The 21,638-nt window shown below is 39.0% G+C and overlaps 1 protein-coding gene and 1 long non-coding RNA gene across 2 annotated transcripts in view; both read left to right on the forward strand.

Moving 5' to 3' along the window:
* Positions 1-21,638, forward strand: part of ube2j1 (ubiquitin-conjugating enzyme E2, J1) — a 268,412-nt gene that overhangs the window by 192,463 nt on the left and 54,311 nt on the right. The window lies entirely within an intron of this gene.
* On the forward strand, positions 15,563-18,250 carry LOC144010159 (uncharacterized). Its single transcript, XR_013281154.1, has 4 exons — positions 15,563-15,607; positions 15,756-15,839; positions 16,391-16,592; positions 17,528-18,250. It is a non-coding gene; the product is annotated as an uncharacterized LOC144010159 (long non-coding RNA).

Consider the following 21,638-nt stretch of genomic DNA (forward strand, 5'->3'; position numbering starts at 1 on the left):
ATGGGTCCAAGAGACTTTTTTTGTAGGTCTTGGGCTCCCTCATACACCTAAAAATATTCGTTGTTCTTGCTTAAACGTACAACCGGGGCTGCTTCGTTAAAAATGTCTAGGGGGCGCTATTGAGTCTTTTTTTCAAAAATAGCACAATCAACAATAAAATATTGCTCATTGTACCAGGCCAGATGTGTGTGCCAAGTTTCATGAGTTTCTGTGCATGTTTAGACTCTCAAAACTGGTGTTGTTTTCTTGGCGAACAGCGCTGAGCCACGCCCACAGCAATTCGCAAAAACTCACAAACTTCGTGTTGTGACATCGTGAAGGCCGAAACCCTCATCTGAGCAAATATGAGGTAGGTCCAGTTAACGTGTTTGGAGAAAAACGTAGAAGAAAATTCGTAAGAAAAAAAAATGCCACTAGGTGGCGCTATCAGTAAGATGAAATATAAGTTCGTAGATCTCTTTAGGGCTGGACTCTCATCAAATGTGTGAAATTTTGAGAAGATAGGATCATCTCGGTCAAGTTAATGCAGCTTTTATTGTCACGAAAAATCTTCAGACTTTGCGTCACCGTAGCGGCCACGCCCTTTGGCCAAAAGTTAAAATATTCGGTGTGGGGCATGATCAACATCTTAAGGCTTTTCTGACCGATTTTCAACTGGATCCCTTCAACGAGCTCAGCACAGTAGCTAAAAACGTAAAGTATGACATTTATTGTTACCACTAGGTGGCGCTATAAGTATAACTGAATTTTATCATATAGATATTTTCAGGCCGTGACTATTAGGTTGCCTGAGAATTTTGAGATTTTTTGGAGCTTGAACATGGGAGTTATTAAGCATTTGCTCTTTCTGGACAAATTAAATTTTAAAGGCAATATTTGATGCCCCGCCCCCATCATATAGTATTTCGAAAAGGCAAAATGTTTTGCCCAGTTGTTCTCTCAGGTCTTGAGATTATAAATGCCAAGTTTGAAGTCAATTGGATGAAAAATGTTTGCAAAGGGGGAAAAAGCATGACCACAGTGAATGTGCCAAAATAGTCCAAAATTGGACATTAAAAAATTTATAGCTCACTTCCTGTACATTTTAGCTACATGGTCCCAATAGACTTTTTTGTGCGTCTCGGGGTGCTACACGTGCCTGCCAATTTTCGTTGCTCTAGGTCAAACGTGCCGGGCTTGGTTTTTATTTTTCTACGCTAGGGGGCGCTATAGAGTCGCGTTGTTATGACGACTTCATAATATCAAATTTTTCGCCGGGCCTGAGGAGTGTGCAAAGTTTGGTGAGTTTTCGTGAATGTTTAGGTCCCCAAAATCGCGATCGTTTGCGGAGAATAAAGTAGAAGAATAATAATAACTAGAGATGCAAGCAGCTATAAAGGGCCCTCGCAGCCCGGGCCACGTTGGGGTCCTTGCACGTTGGGGTACTTGCACGTTGGGGTACTTGCACGTTAGGGTACTGGCACGTTGGGGTACTGGCATATTGGAAGCAAAATTTCTTTGAAAATGGCATAATAAACGTTTACATGTAGAATATTTTTTTTGCCAGTGTCTGTCAAGCTCAACGGGTTTTGGTGATTGTTAAGACCTGCAAAAATCAGCGTCCTTATTTATTTTTAGGCAATGAGTTGCCCTGATTGGTATTTTTTGTAAAAGTGTATATATACATCATCGCTCGTTGTACTCATTGCACAATGTTACTTTTATTGTCCAAAGGGGCAATCAAAAATGAATAAAACAAAATGGAAACGTACATACGTTTGGATCGGTGTGAAGCCAGTGAACAATTTGAGTGGTGGAAACTAAAAGAATATTCATAAATGACTTAGTTATCACACTTAGAATGAGTGTACATTTTTTGTACAAAATACCGTATGTGGGGTATTTTTTTAATTTTTTTTATATAAGCCTCAACGGCTAGGTGGCGCTGTATTTATAACTGAATGTTGTCATAGAGATAGCTTCAGGCGTTGACGATAAACATACATGTCAAGTTTGGGATTTTTTGGAGCATGTACCGGGGAGTTATTAAGCATATCCTTTTTTAGTGCGAAACACAAATTTTGATGCCCCGCCTTCATCATATAGTATTTCGAAAAGTCAAGATTTTTCCCCCTGTCGTTGGCTCAGGTCTTGACATGGTCCAAGTCAAGTCTTAACTCAGTCAGATGAAACGTCTAGGAGAAGTGGGCAAAAGTCTGCCCCCTGTGAATGTGCAAAAATCGTCAAAAATGGGGCATTCAAAAATTCGTAGCTCACTTCCTGTTCATTTTAGCATATGGGTCCAAGAGACTTTTTTTGTAGGTCTTGGGCTCCATCATACACCTAAAAATTTTCGTAGATCTTGCTTAAACGTACAACCGGGGCTGCTTCATTAAAAATTCCTAGGGGGCGCTATTGATTCATTTTTGTAAAAATAGCACAATCAACAATAAAATATTGTTCATTTTACCAGGCCAGATGTGTGTGCCAAGTTTCATGAGTTTCTGCGCATGTTTAGACCCTCAAAACTGGCGTTGTTTTCTTGGCGAACAGTGCTAAGCCACGACCACAGTGACTCGCGAAAACTCACAAACTTCGTGTTGTGACATCATGAAGGCCGAATCCCTCATCTGAGCAAATATGAGGTAGGTCCAGTTCACGTGTTTGGAGAAAAACGTAGAAGAAAATTCGTAAGAAGAAAAATTGCCACTAGGTGGCGCTATCAGTAAGATGAAATATAAGTTCATAGATGTCTTTAGGGCTGGACTCTCATCAAATGTGTGAAGTTTTGAGAAGATAGGATCATCTCGGTCAAGTTAATGCAGCTTTTATTGTCACAAAAAATCTTTAGACTTTGCGGCACCGTAGCGGCCACGCCCTTTGGCGAAAAGTTACAATATTCGGTGTGGGGCATGATCAACATCTTAAGGCTTTTCTGACCAATTTTCAACTGGATCCCTTCAACGAGCTCAGCGCAGTAGCTAAAAACGTAAAGTATGACATTTATTGTTACCACTAGGTGGCGCTATATGTATAACTGAATTTTATCATATAGATGTTTTCAGGCCGTGACTATTACATTGCCTGAGAAGTTTGAGATTTTTTGGAGCTTGAACATGGGAGTTATTAAGCATTTGCTCTTTCTGGACAAATGAAATTTTAAAGGCAATATTTGATGCCCCGCCCCCATCACATAGTATTTCGAAAAGGCAAGACTTTTTGCCCAGTTGTTCTCTCACGTCTTGAGATGATAAATGCCAAGTTTTAAGTTAATTGGATGAAAATTGTTTGCAGAGGGGGAAAAAGCATGACCACAGTGAATGTGCCAAAATAGGCCAAAATTGGACATTAAAAAATTCATAGCTCACTTCCTGTACATTTTAGCTACATGGTCCCAATAGACTTTTTTGTGCATCTCGGGGTGCTACACGTGCCTGCCAATTTTCGTTGCTCTAGCTCAAACGTGCCGGGCTTGGTTTTTATTTTTCTACGCTAGGGGGCGCTATAGAGTCGCGTTGTTATGACGACTTCATAATATCAAATTTTTCGTCGGGCCAGAGGAGTGTGCAAAGTTCGGTGAGTTTTCGTGAATGTGTAGGTACCCAAAATCGGGATCGTTTGCGGAGAATAAAGAAGAAGAAGAAGAAGAAGAAGAAAGAAGAAGAATTTTTACAAAAACAATAGGGACCTCGCAGCGGTCGCTGCTCGGGCCCTAACTAGAGCTGCGAGCAGCTATAAAGGGCCCTCGCAGCCCGGGCCACGTTGGGGTCCTTGCACGTTGGGGTACTTGCACGTTGGGGTACTGGCATATTGGAAGCAAAATTTCTTTGAAAATGGCATAATAAACGTTTACATGTAGAATATTTTTTTGCCAGTGTGTGTCAAGCTCAACGGGTTTTGGTGATTGTTAAGACCTGCAAAAATCAGCGTACTTTTTTATTTTTAGGCAATGAGTTGCCCTGATTGGTATTTTTTGTAAAAGTGTATATACACATCATCGCTCGTTGTACTCATTGCACAATGTTACTTTTATTGTCCAAAGGAGCAATCAAAAATGACTAAAACAAAATGGAAACGTACATACGTTTGGATCGGTGTGAAGCCAGTGAACAATTTGAGTGGTGGAAACTAAAAGAATATTCATAAATGACTTAGTTATCAAACTTAGAATGAGTTTACATTTTTTGTACAAAATACCGTATGTGGTTTTTTTTTTTTATATAAGCCTCAAGGGCTAGGTGGCGCTGTATTTATAACTGAATGTTGTCATCGAGATACCTTCAGGCCTTGATTATAAGCATACATGTCAAGTGTGGGATTTTTTTTGGAGCATGTACCGTGGAGTTATAAAGCATATCCTTCATTCACGATATTGCTTTTAATGTCCACAGAGGCTATCAAAAATAAATAAAAATATATATATGTTTGGATAAGTCTGATGCCAGTGAACATTTTGAGTGGGGGAAACTAAAAGAATATTCATAAATGACTTAGTTATCACACTTAGAATGAGTTTACATTTTTTGTACAAAATACCGTATGTGGGGTATTTTTTTTTTATGCCTCAAGGGCTAGGTGGCGCTGCATATATAACTGAATGTTGTCATAGAGATAGCTTCAGGCCTTGACGATAAACATACATGTCAAGTTTGGGATTTTTTGGAGCATGTACCGGGGAGTTATTAAGCATATCCTTTTTCAGTGCGAAACACAAATTTTGATGCCCCGCCTTCATCATATAGTATTTCGAAAGGTCAAGATTTTTCCCCCTGTCGTTGGCTCAGGTCTTGACATGGTCCAGGTCAAGTCTTAACTCAGTCAGATGAAACGTGTAGGAGAAGTGGGCAAAAGTCTGCCCCCTGTGAATGTGCAAAAATCGTCAAAAATGGGACATTCAACAATTCGTAGCTCACTTCCTGTTCATTTTAGCATATGGGTCCAAGAGACTTTTCTGTAGGTCTTGGGCTCCCTCATACACCTAAAAATATTCGTCGTTCTTGCTTAAACGTACAACCGGGGCTGCTTCGTTAAAAATTTGTAGGGGGCGCTATTGAGTCATTTTTGTAAAAATAGCACAATCAACAATAAAATATTGCTCATTTTACCAGGCCAGATGTGTGTGCCAAGTTTCATGAGTTTCTGTGCATGTTTAGACCCTCAAAACTGGCGTTGTTTTCTTGGCGAACAGCGCTTAGCCACGCCCACAGCAATTCGCGAAAACTCACAAACTTCGTGTTGTGACATCATGAAGGCCGAAACCCTCATCTGAGCAAATATGAGGTAGGTCCAGTTAACGTGTTTGGAGAAAAACGTAGAAGAAAATTCGTAAGAAAAGAAATTGCCACTAGGTGGCGCTATCAGTTAGATGAAATATAAGTCAGTAGATGTCTTTAGGGCTGGACTCTCATCAAATGTGTGAAATTTTGAGAAGATAGGATCATCTCGGTCAAGTTAATGCAGCTTTTATTTTCACGAAAAATCTTCAGACTTTGCGTCACCGTAGCGGCCACGCCCTTTGGCGAAAAGTTACAATATTCGGTGTGGGGCATGATCAACATCTTAAGGCTTTTCTGACCAATTTTCAAATGGATCCCTTCAACAAGCTCAGCACAGTAGCTAAAAACGTAAAGTATGACATTTATTGTAACCACTAGGTGGCGCTACATGGATAACTGAATTTTATCATATAGATGTTTTCAGACCGTGACTATTACGTTGCCTGAGAAGTTTGAGATTTTTTGGAGCTTGAACATGGGAGTTATTAAGCATTTTCTCTTTCTGGACAAATGAAATTTTAAAGGCAATATTTGATGCTCCGCCCCCGTCATATAGTATTTCGAAAAGGCAAGACTTTTTGCCCAGTTGTTCTCTCAGGTCTTGAGATGATAAATGCCAAGTTTGAAGTCAATCGGATGAAAACTGTTTGCAAAGGGGGGGAAAGTATGACCACAGTGAATGTGCAAAAATGGGCCAAAATTGGACATTCAAAAATTCATAACTCACTTCCTGTACATTTTTGCTACATGGTCCCAATTGACTTTTTGTGCGTCCCGGGGTGCTACAAGTGCCTGCCAATTTTCGTAGCTCTAGGTCAAACGTGCCGGGATTGGTTTTTATTTTTTTATGCTAGGGGGCGCTATAGAGTGACATTGTTATGACAACATCAGAATATCAAATTTTTCGCCGGACCCGAAGAGTGTGCAAATTTCGGTGAGTTTTCGTAAATGTTTAGGTCCTCAAAAATGCGATCGTTTACGGAGAAGAAGAAGAAGAAGAAGAAGAAGAAGAAGAAGAAGAAGAAGAATAACTAGAGCTGCGAGCAGCTATAAAGGGCCCTCGCAGCCCGGGCCACGTTGGAGTCCTTGCACGTTGGGGTACTTGCACGTTAGGGTACTGGCACGTTGGGGTACTGGCATATTGGAAGCAAAATTTCTTTGAAAATGGCATAATAAACGTTTACATGTAGAATATTTTTTTTGCCAGTGTGTGTCAAGCTCAACGGGTTTTGGTGATTGTTAAGACCTGCAAAAATCAGCGTCCTTTTTTATTTTTAGGCAATGAGTTGCCCTGATTGGTATTTTTTGTAAAAGTGTATATATACATCATCGCTCGTTGTACTCATTGCACAATGTTACTTTTATTGTCCAAAGGGGCAATCAAAAATGAATAAAACAAAATGGAAACGTACATACGTTTGGATCGGTGTGAAGCCAGTGAACAATTTGAGTGGTGGAAACTAAAAGAATATTCAGAAATGACTTAGTCATCACACTTAGAATGAGTTTACATTTTTTTGTACAAAATACCGTATGTGTTTTTTTTTTTTTATATAAGCCTCAAGGGCTAGGTGGCGCTGTATTTATAACTGATTGTTGTCATCGAGATACCTTCAGGCCTTGATTATAAGCATACATGTAAAGTGTGGGATTTTTTTTGGAGCATGTACCGTGGAGTTATTAAGCATATCCTTCATTCACGATATTGCTTTTAATGTCCACAGAGGCTATCAAAAATAAATAAAAATATATATATGTTTGGATAAGTCTGATGCCAGTGAACATTTTGAGTGGTGGAAACTAAAAGAATATTCATAAATGACTTAGTTATCACACTTAGAATGAGTTTACATTTTTTGTACAAAATACCGTATGTGGGGTATTTTTTTTTCATGCCTCAAGGGCTAGGTGGCGCTGCATATATAACTGAATGTTGTCATAGAGATAACTTCAGGCCTTGACGATAAACATACATGTCAAGTTTGGGATTTTTTGGAGCATGTACTGGGGAGTTATCAAGCATATCCTTTTTCATTGCGAAACACAAATTTTGATGCCCCGCCCTCATCATATAGTATTTCGAAAAGTAAAAATTTTCCCCCCTGTCGTTGGCTCAGGTCTTGACATGGTCCAGGTCAAGTCTGAAGTCAGTCGGATGAAACGTGTAGGAGAAGTGGGCAAAAGTCTGCCCCCTGTGAATGTGCAAAAATCGTCAAAAATGGGACATTCAAAAATTCGTAGCTCACTTCCTGTTCATTTTAGCATATGGGTACAATAGACTTTTTTTGTAGGTCTTGGGCTCCCTCATACACCTAAAAATATTCGTCGTTCTTGCTTAAACGTACAACCGGGGCTGCTTCGTTAAAAATTTCGAGGGGGCGCTATTGAGTCATTTTTTTAAAAATAGCACAATCAACAATAAAATATTGCTCCTTTTACCAGGCCAGATGTGTGTGCCAAGTTTCAGGAGTTTCTGTGCATGTTTAGACCCTCAAAACTGGCGTTGTTTTCTTGGCGAACAGCGCTTAGCCACGCCCACAGCAATTCGCGAAAACTCATAAACTTCGTGTTGTGACATCATGAAGGCCGAAACCCTCATCTGAGCAAATATGAGGTAGGTCCAGTTAACGTGTTTGGAGAAAAACGTAGAAGAAAATTCGTAAGAAAAAAAATTGCCACTAGGTGGCGCTATCAGTTAGATGAAATGTAAGTTAGTAGATGTCTTTAGAGCTGGACTCTCATCAAATGTGTGAAATTTTGAGAAGATAGGATCATCTCGGTCAAGTTAATGCAGCTTTTATTGTCACGAAAAATCTTCAGACTTTGCGTCACCGTAGCGGCCACGCCCTTTGGCGAAAAGTTACAATATTCGGTGTGGGGCATCATCAACATCTTAAGGCTTTTCTGACCAATTTTCAACTGGATCCCTTCAACGAGCTCAGCACAGTAGCTAAAAACGTAAAGTATGACATTTATTGTAACCACTAGGTGGCGCTATATGTATAACTGAATTTTGTCATATAGATGTTTTCAGGCCGTGACTATTACGTTGCCTGAGAAGTTTGAGATTTTTTGGAGCTTGTACATGGGAGTTATTCAGCATTTGCTCTTTCTGGACAAATGAAATTTTAAAGGCAATATTTGATGCCCCGCCCCCGTCATATAGTATTTCAAAAAGGCAAGACTTTTTGCCCAGCTGTTCTCTTAGGTCTTGAGATGATAAATGCCAAGTTTGAAGTCAATGGGATGAAAAATGTTTGCATAGGGGGAAAAAGCATGACCACAGTGAATGTGCCAAAATAGGCCAAAATTGGACATTAAAAAATTCATAGCTCACTTCCTGTACATTTTAGCTACATGGTCCCAATAGACCTTTTTGTGCGTCTCGGGGTGCTACACGTGCCTACCAATTTTCGTTGCTCTAGCTCAAACGTGCCGGGCTTGGTTTTTATTTTTCTATGCTAGGGGGCGCTATAGAGTCGCGTTGTTATAACGACTTCATAATATCAAATTTTTCGCCGGACCTGAGGAGTGTGCAAAGTTCGGTGAGTTTTCGTGAATATTTAGGTACCCAAAATCGCGATTGTTTGCGGAGAATAAAGAAGAAGAAGAAGAAGAATAATAACTAGAGCTGCGAGCAGCTATAAAGGGCCCTCGCAACCTGGGCCACGTTGGGGTACTTGCACGTCGGGGTACTGGCATGTTGGGGTACTGTTTCATAGGAAACCGTCTAAATTGTAAATGTTTTTGCCGTGCTTTGTGCTTGCAAAGTTTCATGGAAAGGCCAAAAATGATGCACAATTAACAAAATAAAATCAAAATGGTTTGGCACATGGCTATCGAATAATTTTTGTAGGTATTAGACTGATAGGTGTGCCTCCAAATATTCACACATCTAGCTGAATCATATAATTGGAAATACTTCATAAAAAATGTCTAGAGGGCGCTATTGAGCCATTTTTTACAAATTGAGCAACAAATCTCTAAAATATTCATGTTCTTGAGAGGTCTGATCTGTGTGCAAAGTTTTGAGTTTTCGCTCATGTTTAGACTTTCAAAAAAAAAAGCATTTTTCTTTGCAAACAATGCATCGCTAGAGCAAAGGCGTGACAATTTCAATAACTTTTCATCTTAAATATCTTCAGATGAAACACGCCAAAGAATGAAGACAATCTGATAGGTTTTGTAGAAAATATGAGGCCTATAAAAGGCCCCAAAAAATGGCGACAAATAGCAAAGTAAATCAAAACCAAACTTCCTGTTTGGTTTAGCATATGGCTTTAGAAACTTTTTTGTCAGTCTTAGGATGATAGGTATCCCAATTTTTACAAATCTAGCTGAATCATACATTTCCAAAAGCTTCATAAAAATGTCTATAGGGCGCTATTGAGCCATTTATTGCAAATTGCACAAGAAATCTCTAAAATATTCATGTTTATGACAAGTCTGATGTGTGTGTAAAGTTTCATGAGTTTTCGCTCGTTTAGACAAAAAAAAAAAAAAAAGCAGCATTTTACTTGGCAAATAATGCATCGCTATGGCAACGGCTAGCGACAAAATAAAAAAAACTTTCGATAACATTGCATCTTAAACATCTTAAGATGAAACACACCAAGTTGGAAGACAGTCGGATAAATTTCGTAGGAGTTCGTTAAAATGTGACCCCTAAAAAAGGCGTAAATCAAAATGCCGGACTTCCTGTTTGGTTTAGCATATGGTTCTAAGAGACTTTTTTGTACATCGTGGGCTCTTATGTATGCCTCCATATTATCATAGCGCTAGGTGAAACGTACAACCGGGAATGCTTCGTTAAAGAGGAGTTTTTTAGCTCAAAATGTGATGCCCGGCCCCTACGGGACTTCCTGTTGGGTTTAGCACATGGCACCAAGAGACTTTTTTGTACATCGTGGGCTGTTACATTTGTCTCCAAATTTTCGTAGCTCTAGCTGCTTCGTACAACTGGGAATGCTTCATTAAGAAGGAATTTTTTCCTTTGCAAACTGTGCATGCCACGGCAACAGCGTGCGACGAAATAAAAAGCTTTCAATAACTTTTCATCTTCAACATCTTAAGATGAATCACACCAAGTTTGGAGATGATCGGATAAACTCTGTAGGAGGAGTTCGTTAAAATAAGACCCCTATGAAATGGCCCAAAAAATGGCAACACGTTCCAAAGTAAATCAAAATGGCGGACTTCCTGTTCGGTTTAGCATATGGTTCAAAAAGAGTTTTTTGTACCTTGAGGGCTGTTACATATGTCTTCAAATTTTGGTAATTCTAGGTGAAATGTACAGCCGGGAATGCTTCATTAAGTTCGAATTTTGAAACACAAAATTTGATGCCTCGCCTCTGGCGGACTTCCTGTTAGGTTTAGCATATGGCACCAACAGGCTTTTTTGTAGATCATAGTCTGTTACATATGTGTACCAATTTTCATAGCTCTAGGTTAAACGTACCACCGGCAATGCTTCGTTAAGTAAGAATTTTGAAACTGTAAATTTGATGCCCCGCCACCGTCATATAGTATGTCAAAAACTTTAGATTTTTTACCATGGTGTTGTCCCAGGTCTTGAGATGGTACATCCCAAGTTTGAAGTCAATCGGATTAACCGTGTAGGAGAAGCAGGCAAAAGTATGACCCCTGTAAATGTGCAGAAATTGGCCAAAATTTGACATTTAAATACTCATATCTCACTTCCTGTCTATTTTAGGGTACACAGATCAAAGAGGTTTTTGTTCATCTGGATATGCTACAGGTGCCACACAATTTTCATAGCCGTAGGACAATCGTAGCGGGACAGGGATCCGTTTAACCTATGTAGGTGGCGCTAAGGAGCCATTTTTCTGTTATCATGTATGGCGACTTTAAAATATCAAATTTTCATGCTTTTTCCCCCTTTACAAACATTTTTCATCCCATTGACTTCAAACTTGGCATTTATCATCTCAAGACCTAAGAGAATAGCTGGGCAAAAAATCTTGCCTTTTCGAAATACTATATGACGGGGGCGGGGCATCAAATATTGCCTTTAAAATTTCATTTGACCAGAAAGAGCAAATGCTGAATAACTCCCATGTACAAGCTCCAAAAAATCTCAAACTTCTCAGGCAACGTAATAGTCACGGCCTGAAAACATCTATATGACAAAATTCAGTTATACATATAGCGCCACCTAGTGGTTACAATAAATGTCATACTTTACGTTTTTAGCTACTGTGCTGAGCACGTTGAAGGGATCCAATTGAAAATTGGTCAGAAAAGCCTTAAGATGTTGATGATGCCCCACACCGAATATTGTAACTTTTCGCCAAAGGGCGTGGCCGCTACGGTGACGCAAAGTCTGAAGATTTTTCGTGACAATAAAAGCTGCATTAACTTGACCGAGATGATCCTATCTTCTCAAAATTTCACACATTTGATGAGAGTCCAGCTCTAAAGACATCTACTAACTTACATTTCATCTAACTGATAGCGCCACCTAGTGGCAATTTTTTTTCTTACGAATTTTCTTCTACGTTTTTCTCCAAACACGTTAACTGGACCTACCTCATATTTGCTCAGATGAGGGTTTCGGCCTTCATGATGTCACAACACGAAGTTTGTGAGTTTTTGCGAATTGCTATGGGCGTGGCTAAGCGCTGTTCGCCAAGAAAACAACGCCAGTTTTGAGGGTCTAAACATGCACAGAAACTCCTGAAACTTGGCACACACATCTGGCCTGGTAAAATGAGCAATATTTTATTGTTGATTGTGCTATTTTTACAAAAATGACTCAATAGCGCCCCCTCGAAATTTTTAACGAAGCAGCCCCGGTTGTACGTTTAAGCAAGAACGACGAATATTTTTAGGTGTATGAGGGAGCCCAAGACCTACAAAAAAGTCTCTTGTACCCTTATGCTAAAATGAACAGGAAGTGAGCTACGAATTTTTGAATGTCCCATTTTTGACGATTTTTGCACATTCACAGGGGGCCGACTTTTGCCCACTTCTCCTACACGTTTCATCCGACTGAGTTAAGACTTGGTCTGGACCATGTCAAGACCTGAGCCAACGACAGGGGGAAAAATTTTTACTTTTCGAAATACTATATGATGAGGGCGGGGCATCAAAATTTGTGTTTCGCACTGAAAAAGGATATGCTTGATAACTCCCCGGTACATGCTCCAAAAAATCCCAAACTTGACATGTATGTTTATCGTCAAGGCCTGAAGTTATCTCTATGACAACATTCAGTTATATATGCAGCGCCACCTAGCCCTTGAGGCATGAAAAAAAAATACCCCACATACGGTATTTTGTACAAAAAATGTAAACTCATTCTAAGTGTGATAACTAAGTCATTTATGAATAGTCTTTTAGTTTCCACCACTCAAAATGTTCACTGGCATCAGACTTATCCAAACATATATATTTTTTTATTTATTTTGGATAGCCTTTATGGACATTAAAAGCAATATCGTGAATGAAGGATATGCTTAATAACTCCACGGTACATGCTCCAAAAAAAATCCCACACTTGACATGTATGCTTATAATCAAGGCCTGAAGGTATCTCTATGACAACATTCAGTTATAAATACAGCGCCACCTAGCCCTTGAGGCTTATATTAAAAAAAAGAAAAATACCCCACATCCGGTATTTTGTACAAAAAATGTACACTCATTCTAAGTGTGATAACTAAGTCATTTATGAATATTCTTTTAGTTTCCACCACTCAAATTGTTCACTGGCTTCACACCGATCCAAACGTATGTACGTTTACATTTTGTTTTATTCATTTTTGATTGCCCCTTTGGACAATAAAAGTAACATTGTGCAATGAGTACAATGAGCGATGATGTGTATATACACTTTTACAAAAAATACCAATCAGGGCAACTCATTGCCTAAAAATAAAAAAGGACGCTGATTTTTGCAGGTCTTAAGAATCACCAAAACCCGTTGAGCTTGACACACACACTGGCAAAAAAATATTCTACATGTAAACGTTTATTATGCCATTTTCAAAGAAATTTTGCTTCCAATATGCCAGTACCCCAACGTGCCAGTACCCCAACGTGCAAGTACCCCAACGTGCAAGGACCCCAACGTGGCCCGGGCTGCGAGGGCCCTTTATAGCTGCTCGCAGCTCTAGTTAGGGCCCGAGCAGCTACCGCTGCGAGGTCCCTATTGTTTTTCGATCGGATTATTATTATTAGGGCCCGAGCAGCGACCGCTGCGAGGTCCCTATTGTTTTTGTAAAAATTATTATTATTATTATTATTATTAGGGCCCGAGCAGCGACCGCTGCGAGGTCCCTATTGTTTTTCGTTCGAATTATTATTATTATTAGGGCCCGAGCAGCGACCGCTGCGAGGTCCCTATTGTTCCTGAAGGAATTCTTATTATTATTATTCTTCTTCTTTTTCTTTGTTATTATTCTTTTCCGCAAACAACCACATTTTTTAGGCACTAAACATGAACGAAAACTCACCAAACTTTACACGCAGATCGGGTCTGGCGAAAAATTTGATATTTTAAAGTCGCCATACATGATAACAGAAAAATGGCTCTGTAGCGCCACCTACATAGGTTTAACGGATCCCTGTCCCGCTACGATTGTCCTATGGCTACGAAAATTGTGTGGCACCTGTAGCACATCCAGATGAACAAAAACCTCTTTGATATGTGTACCCTAAAATAGACAGGAAGTGAGGTATGAGTATTTGAATGTCCAATTTTGGCCCATTTTTGCACATTTACAGGGGTCATACTTTTGCCCGCTTCTCCTACACGGTTAACCCGATTGACTTCAAACTTGGGCTGTACCATCTCAACACCTGGGACAACATCATGGTAAAAAATCTAAAGTTTTTGACATACTATATGACGGTGGCGGGGCATCAAATTTACAGTTTCAAAATTCTTACTTAACGAAGCATTGCCGGTGGTACGTTTAATCTAGAGCTACGAAAATTGGTACACATATGTAACAGACTATGATCTACAAAAAAGCCTGTTGGTGCCATATGCTAAACCTAACAGGAAGTCCGCCAGAGGCGAGGCATCAAATTTTGTGTTTCAAAATTCTAACTTAATGAAGCATTCCCGGCTGTACATTTCACCTAGAGTTACCAATATTTGAAGACATATGTAACAGCCCTCAAGGTACAAAAAACTCTTTTTGAACCATATGCTAAACCGAACAGGAAGTCCGCCATTTTGATTTACTTTGGAACGTGTTGCCATTTTTTGGGCCATTTCATAGGGGTCTTATTTTAACGAACTCCTCCTACAGAGTTTATCCGATCATCTCCAAACTTGGTGTGATTCATCTTAAGATGTTGAAGATGAAAAGTTATTGAAAGCTTTTTATTTTGTCGCACGCTGTTGCCGTGGCATGCACAGTTTGCAAAGGAAAAAATTCCTTCTTAATGAAGCATTCCCAGTTGTACGAAGCAGCTAGAGCTACGAAAATTTGGAGACAAATGTAACAGCCCACGATGTACAAAAAAGTCTCTTGGTGCCATGTGCTAAACCCAACAGGAAGTCCCGTAGGGGCCGGGCATCACATTTTGAGCTAAAAAACTCCTCTTTAACGAAGCATTCCCGGTTGTACGTTTCACCTAGCGCTATGAATTTAGAGGCATACATAAGAGCCCACGATGTACAAAAAAGTCTCTTGGAACCATGTGCTAAACCAAACAGGAAGTCCGCCATTTTGATTTATGATGGGATTTGTAGCCTTTTTTGTGGCCTTTTTTAGGGGTCATATTTTAACTCCTCCTACAAAATTCATCCGACCGTGTTCAAACTTGGTGTGTTTCATCTTAAGATGTTTAAGATGCAAATTTATCGAAAGTTTTTTATTTTGTCGCACGCTGCTGCTATAGCGATGCATTGGTTGCCAAGTAAAGTGCTGCTTTGTTTTTTTTTATCTATACATGTGTGAAAACTCGTGAAACTTTGCACACACATCAGACTTGTCATTAACATGAATTTTTAGAGATTTCTTGTGCAATTTGCAATAAATCGCACCCTCTATACATTTTTTATGGAGCATTTCCGATTGGATGATTCAAGCGCGAAATAACTAAAGATGACTTGACTTGACCTAGATTTGTGAAAACTCAGAGGCATACCTATTATATTATTATTATTTTTTGTACCTTACAAGATTATCTCTTGTGCCACATTAAACCCCTTTGCAGGCCTGAGCCAAACCACGGTCCATACATTTGATACCACTGCTTTATTTCAATGGTCAAGTACTTCATAACCACACCTACTTATGCTTGTCCTTGCATATATAGTAGACAACAAAGAGCTCTTTCAACAAAAGACATTTCCATCTACAAAGTCATACAAGGTAAGCACTCTATAAATTCTGCAATCACTACACTTCTATTCCTAAATTATCACTTCAAATACCAACAATGGTTAATACAGCTACAAATTTCTTGTATGTTTATGAAGTATGATACTGTATTTATTTCTACTCCTTTGCTTTTCTACAGAACATGAACAAATCACCAAGCAAATTCTCTTTTGATAAAGACCCTCTAATCATCTCCATACGCAAAGATTGCCAACTTTTTTCCGTAAGTATACAATACATAAACTAAACAGGACAACTTTCTCAATCATATACAGTATGCCATACATATATGTATTAAGTTCTCATTTATTAACAGGTTTGTTAAAGGCACCTTTAGTGTGTTTTTCTGTTTGTAATGTTTCTCCACGAGCACGTCTAGCCATTGATATCATTTAGAACACATATGCTAACCTTTTAGAGACAATTGAAGCTTACTTGCACAGTAGCCACTATCTTAACCACTTAATTCACATGTCTACTTGACAACTTATTACATGTAGTGAAATGGTACTTTGTGCGTCTTATGCTTTTTTCTGAACACTGCTTTTCAACTCTTTCCTTAAAACCAATACATGCGGTACTGTTATACTGTATAAATATATATGTCCGTGTGTATATATTTGTATATTCTTTCAAATAAACTCGTTTTGACACACACAGCCATTGAGTAACATGCAACACGACCACAACGTTTTGCACCAACACGTTACCTCTGCTATTTAGAATCATGGAATCTAACATGACTGATTTTCATTGAATGCTTTGTCATTACAGTATGCATGCATTGATCATGCTTTCAGTCGCAACGACTTATACCAGCGCAGCCTTGATCTTCATTCCCAAATGAACCAACTAGTCCATGTGACTCGAGTCAATCGAGCACTTGAAAAACAGATAGACTTCAAAACCAAGCTTGTGAAAGAACTCCAGACTGCATTGGATATAAAGGATGCATGTGATGCATTTGTCCGTGATGGTAAGCTATATGACATCATGGAAGACACACAAACACTAACACACCAAGCATCCCCATCCTACACATTGTGTATAATGAATGACATGTTTGACAATGGACATTTTTACATTTTTTTGTTAATGCACGTTCCTTTTTTTCTGTTAGGAATATCTTGAAGGTAACATTGGACTGTTAACTAAAACACTGACTGATTATTGAGCCTCAATTTCTCAATGTATATAATGTGAATACATACTACACTTGATTACTTTCAAATGTGACTGATATCATGTAGCTATGCTGTGATCTTGCCCTCTTTCATCCACTGATAGACACTTCAAAGTTCTTTTTTTTCTGTATCTTCTCAAAATAACTGACATATTCATGGAAAAGATTGTATTTAAATTCTATCATTATTAATTACTATTATTATGTTTATGTCTTTGCCCCTGATTATGATGTTTCTATACCATAGATTTAAAAAAAAAATTTTTTTGGACATACTGTGACATGACCTTTACAATACTAATTTTTACTAAGAAAAAATCAATCACACACCATAATATTTTATACTTATCCTGCATGTATCTGGACACACCATGCCAAATTTTACACTTACATAACCATTTATGTACCTGTCGTATCCTTACTTTTATTCATCATTTCATCACACAATCCTAAAACATTGCTTTTTGACCCAGAGGATTCAACTATACCATTTTTGCGTGTCTTATTACTTACTAGCTATATTATTTATTAACGGGCAAAAACTATGAATATAAGATCACCGTCAAATATTACGTCTGTAATATCCATATACAGTGCATTACATAATATGCATTTGTATTAAGACACTACCATGCTAAAAATATGCACACGACTGTTCTGTAAACTACACCTAAGACAACCAAACTTCACAGATCTAACATGATTCTTCATTCTTTTTTGTTCTACAGATGTATCAAATGCTGCCACACAGACAGAAGAAGCCACTGAGGACATGCACGAAGACGATGATCACAATATAACAGGACAGGTTAACCCCCCTGAACTTTTAGCCCGCAGGTCAAAGCGTCCTAGGACTAATTCATCCATGGAGGTTACATTATCCTAAGACAGACTATGTGCTAACCCAAACTCTTTGACCCCAAGGGATTCATCTGTCCCAGAAAACTTTTACACTAAAGAGTTTATCTGTCCTAGGGCGCTGTTAACCCCAGGTTAAAGTGTTATTTAATCTGTCCTGTTACAACAGCTATACATAAACAGCTGCATTCCTCTCCTGTTCCATCTCTCGCACTTCTTTCATCTCTTTTTCTCCTCTACTTATACCTATGCTTGCTCATGTGCTTTTTTCCCCTTTAGATGATGTCATTGGTTAGCCTGCTTCAAAGCTACATTTTTTCTTGAATAACTGTCACACATTTGCTGTTTGCTGGACCCTACAAAACTGTCACAATACTTCACTATGTCATGAATACATATGTGTTGCACAGCGACACCACATTAAGAGTCATCAAAAAGCTTTTTATTTGATCACACACCATCTCTGTGCCATGCAATGTTTTCAAATAAACAGATGCTGGTTTTGAATATCAAACGAGCGACTTTTCATGAAACTTTGCACACACATCAGAAAGTCCACACTTTTGAATTTATTTTGGGAATTGTGCATCATTTTTGGCCTTTTACTGCACCTTTTTACACACAAGGCACGGCAAATGCATTTCTATTTTCCATGGTCCTTGTCTATTTAACAGTACCCCAACGTGGAAGTCCCCCGACTTGCATATACCCCAACGTGGCCCGGGTTGCGAGGGCCCTTTATAGCTGCTCGCAGCTCTAGTTAGGGCCCGAGCAGCGACCGCTGCGAGGTCCCTATTGTTTTTCGTTCGAATTATTATTATTATTATTATTATTCTTCTTCTTCTTCTTCTTCTTCTTCTTCTCCGTAAACGATCGCATTTTTGAGGACCTAAACATTCACGAAAACTCACCAAACTTTGCACACTCCTCAGGCCCGGCGAAAAATTTTATATTATGAAGTCGTCATAACAACGCGACTCTATAGCGCCCCCTAGCGTAGAAAAATAAAAGCCAAGCCTGGCACGTTTGAGCTAGAGCAACGAAAATTGGCAGGCACGTGTAGCACCCCGAGACGCACAAAAAAGTCTATTGGGACCATGTAGCTAAAATGTACAGGAAATGAGCTATGAATTTTTTTATGTCCAATTTTGGCCTATTTTGGCACATTCACTGTGGTCATGCTTTTTCCCCCTCTGCAAACATTTTTCATCCAATTCATATCAAACTTGGCATTTATCATCTCAAGACCTGAGAGAACAACTGGGCAAAAAGTCTTGCCTTTTAGAAATACTATATGATGGGGGCGGGGCATCAAATATTGTCTTGAAAATTTCATTTGTCCAGAAAGAGCAAATGCTTAATAACTCCCATGTTCAAGCTCCAAAAAATCTCAAACTTCTCAGGCAACGTAATAGTCACGGCCTGAAAACATCTATATGATAAAATTCAGTTATACATATAGCACCACCTAGTGGTAACAATAAATGTCATACTTTACGTTTTTAGCTACTGCGCTGAGCTCGTTGAAGGGATCCAGTTGAAAGTTGGTCAGAAAATCCTTAAGATGTTGATCATGCCCCACATCGAATATTGTAACTTTTCGCCAAAGGGCGTGGCCGCTACGGTGCCGCAAAGTCTGAAGATTTTTCGTGACAATAAAAGCTGCATGAACTTGACCGAGATGATCCCATCTTCTCAAAATTTCACACATTTGATGAGAGTCCAGCCCTAAAGACATCTACGAACTTATATTTCATCTTACTGATAGCGCCACCTAGTGGCAATTTTTTTTCTTACGAATTTTCTTGTACATTTTTCTCCAAACACGTTAACTGGACCAACCTCATATTTGCTCAGATGAGGGTTTCGGCCTTCATGATGTCACAACACGAAGTTTGTGAGTTTTCGCGAATCACTGTGGGCGTGGCTAAGCACTGTTCGCCAAGAAAACAACGCCAGTTTTGATGGTCTAAACATGCGCAGAAACTCATGAAACTTGGCACACACATCTGGCCTGGCAAAATGAGCAATATTTTATCATGTATTGTCCTATTTTTACAAAAATGACTCAATAGCGCCCCCTAGAAATTTTTAACGAAGCAGCCCCGATTGTACGTTTAAGCAAGATCTACGAAAATTTTTAGGTGTATGAGGGAGCCAAAGACCTACAAAAAAGTCTCTTGGACCCATATGCTAAAATGAACAGGAAGTGAGCTACGAATTTTTGAATGTCCCATTTTTGACGATTTTTGCACATTTTCAGGGGGCATACTTTTGCCCACTTCTCCTACACGTTTTATCCGACTGACTTATGACTTGACCTGGACCATGCCAAGACCTGAGCCAACAACAGACGGAAAATTCTTGACTTTTGGAAATACTATATGATGAGGGCGGGGCATCAAAATTTGTGTTTCGCACTGAAAAAGGATATGGTTAATAACTCCCCGATACATGCTCCAAAAAATCCCAAACTTGACATGTATGTTTATTGTCAAGGCCTGAAGGTATCTCTATGACAACATTCAGTTATATATGCAGCGCCACCTAGCCCTTGAGGCATGAAAAAAAAAATACCCCACTTACGGGATTTTGTACAAAAAATGTAAACTCATTCTAAGTGTGATAACTAAGTCATTTAGGAATATTCTTTTACTTTCCACCACTCAAAATATTCACTGGCATCAGACCTAACCAAACATACATATTTTTGTTATTTAGTTTTATGTATTTTTGATAGCCTCTATGGACATTAAAAGCAATATCGTGAATGAAGGCTATGCTTAATAACTCCCAGGTACATGCTCCAAAAAATCCCATACTTGAAATGTATATTTATAGTCAAGGCCTGAAGGTATCTCTATGACAAAATTCAGTTATAAATACAGCGCCACCTAGTCCTTGAGGCATAAAAAAAAAAAATGCCTCACTTACGGTATTTTTGCAAAAATTGTAAACTCATTGTAAGTGTGATAATTAAGTCATTTATGAATATTCTTTTACTTTCCACCACTCAATATGTTCACTGGTATCAGACCGATCCAAACATACGTATTTTTTATTTAGTTTTATTTATTTTTTGATCGCCTCTATGGACAATAAAAGCAACATTGTGCAATGAGTACGAGCGATGATGTGTGTATATATACTTTTACGAAAAATACCAATCAGGGCAACTCATTGCCTAAAAATAAAAAATAAGACGCTGATTTTTGCAGATCTTAACAATCACCAAAACCCATTGAGCTTGACACACTCATCACACCTGGCAAAAAAAATAAAAAATCCACATGTTTATCATGCCATTTTCAAAGAAATTCGGCTTCCAATGTGCCAGTACCCCAATGTGCAATTTCCCCAACGTGCAAGTACCCCAACGTGGCCCGGGCTGCGAGGGCCCTTTATAGCTGCTCGCAGCTCTAGTTATTCTTCTTCTTCTTCTTCTTCTTCTTCTCCGTAAACGATCGCATTTTTGAGGACCTAAACATTCACGAAAACTCACCAAACTTTGCACACTCCTCAGGCCCGGCGAAAAATTTTATATTATGAAGTCGTCATAACAACGCGACTCTATAGCGCCCCCTAGCGTAGAAAAATAAAAACCAAGCCTGGCACGTTTGAGCTAGAGCAACGAAAATTGGCAGGCACGTGTAGCACCCCGAGACGCACAAAAAAGTCTATTGGGACCATGTAGCTAAAATGTACAGGAAGTGAGCTATGAATTTTTTAATGTCCAATTTTGGCCTATTTTGGCACATTCACTGTGGTCATGCTTTTTCCCCCTCTGCAAACATTTTTCATCCAATTCATATCAAACTTGGCATTTATCATCTCAAGACCTGAGAGAACAACTGGGCAAAAAGTCTTGCCTTTTAGAAATACTATATGATGGGGGCGGGGCATCAAATATTGTCTTTAAAATTTCATTTGTCCAGAAAGAGCAAATGCTGAATAACTCCCATGTACAAGCTCCAAAAAATC

Source organism: Festucalex cinctus, chromosome 21, assembly GCF_051991245.1.
Source record: "Festucalex cinctus isolate MCC-2025b chromosome 21, RoL_Fcin_1.0, whole genome shotgun sequence".
Classification (NCBI taxonomy): domain Eukaryota; kingdom Metazoa; phylum Chordata; class Actinopteri; order Syngnathiformes; family Syngnathidae; genus Festucalex; species Festucalex cinctus.